This window comes from Macrobrachium nipponense, chromosome 14, assembly GCF_015104395.2.
Source record: "Macrobrachium nipponense isolate FS-2020 chromosome 14, ASM1510439v2, whole genome shotgun sequence".
NCBI lineage: Eukaryota > Metazoa > Arthropoda > Malacostraca > Decapoda > Palaemonidae > Macrobrachium > Macrobrachium nipponense.
Window position 1 is genome coordinate 16,798,051 of NC_087207.1, and position 2,500 is coordinate 16,800,550.

The window sequence follows — 2,500 nt, forward strand, 5'->3', positions numbered from 1 at the left end:
TGTGGAAAGTTTTTTTTTTTTAAATCATTCCTTTTATAAAACGAGACATCTGATATCACTTCACAGAAACGGAAGAAAAAGGATCTAGTAAGGATTTCAAGGACACTCCTTGAAAAGGGAAAAGGTAGAAGGAAACACGAATAGGAATACGAAAAGAGAATTAGGAGGAAACGCATTGCATGATAATGAAAAATGACAGATAATTTCATGATTTTGAACCATTATGCAGTCTTCTTGGCTAATTCCTAGTCGGGGTCGCTGGTATTAATGAATCGTTTGTGCATTATTATTATTATTATTATTTATTTATTTTTTTTGCTCTATCACAGTCCTCTAATTCGACAGGGTGGTATTTATAGTGTGAGGTTCCGGGTTGGCATCCTGCCTCCTTAGGAGGTCCATCACTTTTCTTACTATGTGCGCGTTTCTAGGATCACACTCTTCTGCATGAGTTCCTGGAGCTACTTCAGCCTCTAGTTTTTCTAGACTCCTTTTCAAGGATCTTGGGATCGTGCCTAGTGCTCCTATGAGTATGGGTACGATTTCCACTGGAATATCCTTCTTATTTCTATTTTCAGATCTTGATACTTATCCATTTTTTCCCTCTCTTTCTCTTCAACTCTGGTGTCCCATGGTATTGCGACATCAATGAGTGCTACTTTCTTTGCCTGATCGTTTTCTATCACTCCCTCAGGTTGGTGCTCGTACCACTTATTACTGCAAGGTAGCTGATGTTTCTTGCACAGGCTCCAGTGGAGGGCTTTTGCCACTGAATCATGCCTCTTTTTGTACTGGTTCTGTGCAAGGTGTCGGGCATTCGCTTGCTATGTGGTTTATGGTTTCATTTTTCGTATTGCACTTCCTACATATGGGAGAGATGTTATTTCCGTCTATCGTTCTTTGAACATATCTGGTTCTTAGGGCCTGATCTTGTGCCGCTGTTATCATTTAGCTCTCCCCTCTGTAGCCATTGCCACGTGTCATCGCTGGCTAGTTCTTTAGTCTGTCTCATGTATTGTCCGTGCATTGGTTTATTGTGCCAGTCCTCTGTTCTGTCTGTCATGCTCCTGTCTTTGTATATTTCTGGGTCTTTGTCTACTTTTATTAGTCCTTCTTCCCATGCCACTCTTTAGCCCATAATTCACTGGTTTTTCAGATTGCCCCATGCTCTGTTTTCGATGTTGACGCAGTCCTCTATACTTAGTAGTCCTCTCCCTCCTTTCTTTCGTGTTATGTATAGTCTGTCCGTATTTGCTCTTGGGTGTAGTGCTTTGTGTATTGTCATTAGTGTTTCCTGGTTTTCTGATCTATGCTGTGCGGAGTTCTGCCTTCGTCCATTCCACTATTCCTGCGCTGTATCTGGATTACTGGCACTGCCATGGTGTTTATGGCTTTTATCATATTTCCGGCGTTGAGTTTTGACTTGAGTATCGCCTTGAGTCTCTGCATATATTCTTTCCTGATCGTTGTTTTTCTTCATCTTTCTTGGTGGTTTTGTATCCCCTCCTTCCATTATTACCCAGGTATTTGTATATCCTGTCTCATCTATGTGTTGATGTTGCTCCCATCTGTAGCTGTATCCCTTCAGTCTCGTTACTTAGCCTTTTTGTATGTTGACTAAGGTGCCTTTTTCTATTCCAAACTCCATCCTGATGTCCCCAGATACAATCCTTACAGTCTGGATTAGGGTATCTATTTCCTTGATGCTTTTACCATACAGCTTGATGTCGTCCATGAACATCAGATGGTTGATTCTGTTGCCTCTTTTCTTGAGTTGGTACCCAGCATCCATCTTCTGTAGTACTTTTGTCATGGGAATCATGTCTACTACGAAGAGTAGTGGGGACAGTGAGTCGCCCTGGAAGATCCCTCTCCTGATATAACTCTGCTAGTCTTATTCCAGAGCTTGTAAGTTTATTGTATTCCAGTTGCGCATTGTATTTTTGAGGAAGCTGATGGTGTTTTCCTCTGCCCCATATATTTTTCAGCATTCTATTAGCCATGTGTGTGGTATCATGTCGAAGGCTTTCTTATAGTCTATCCAATGCCATGCTTAGGTTGGTTTTCCTTCTCCTACTGTTCTTCATTACCATTTTGTCTATCAGGAGCTGGTCTTTTGTGCCCCTACACTTCCTTCTGCAGCCTTTCTGTTGGGGGATGGTGTTTGTCTCCTCTAGGTAGTTGCATAGCCAGTTCACTGATGATACCTGTTAGTAACTTCCACATTATTGGTAGGCAGGTGATAGGCCTGTAGTTACTGGCTATATTTCCCTTACTTTTGTCTTTTTGTACTAAGGATGTTCTTCCTGTGGTCATCCATTTGGGTGCTTGGTGATTTGAGATACAATGCTGGAGTTGTTTCTGCTATTCGTGGGTGTAGGGCCTTGAAGTTTTTGAGCCAGTATCCATGGACTTCATCGGGAACTGCTTTCCAGTTTGGCATTTTTCTTTAGTTGGGTCTGACTGTGTCTGTCGTGATCTCTGTGAATCTTTGTTTTAT